Here is a 311-nt window from a genome sequence, read left to right as displayed (position 1 = left end):
CATTTTAGGAATAAATACATTCAGAGATTGACAGAAAAGTTTAATATTATTCATAGAATCTCTACTGCCTATCACCCTCAAACCAGTGGGTTAGCTAAAGTTTCTAATAGAGATTAAACAAATTCTTGAGAAGACTGTAAATCCCAGAAGAGTAGATTGGACCACTAGACTGGATACCGCATTATGGGCTTATAGGACTGCTTATAAAACTCCTATTAGAATGATTCCTTACAGACAGATTTTTAGAAAGACTTGTCACTTACCAGTAGAATTGGAGCATAAAGCATATTGGGTGATTAAATAATTCATTA

The sequence above is a fragment of the Phalaenopsis equestris genome, unplaced genomic scaffold (assembly GCF_001263595.1).
Source record: "Phalaenopsis equestris unplaced genomic scaffold, ASM126359v1 Scaffold220266, whole genome shotgun sequence".
Lineage (NCBI taxonomy): Eukaryota > Viridiplantae > Streptophyta > Magnoliopsida > Asparagales > Orchidaceae > Phalaenopsis > Phalaenopsis equestris.
This window is presented reverse-complemented; position numbering follows the sequence as displayed.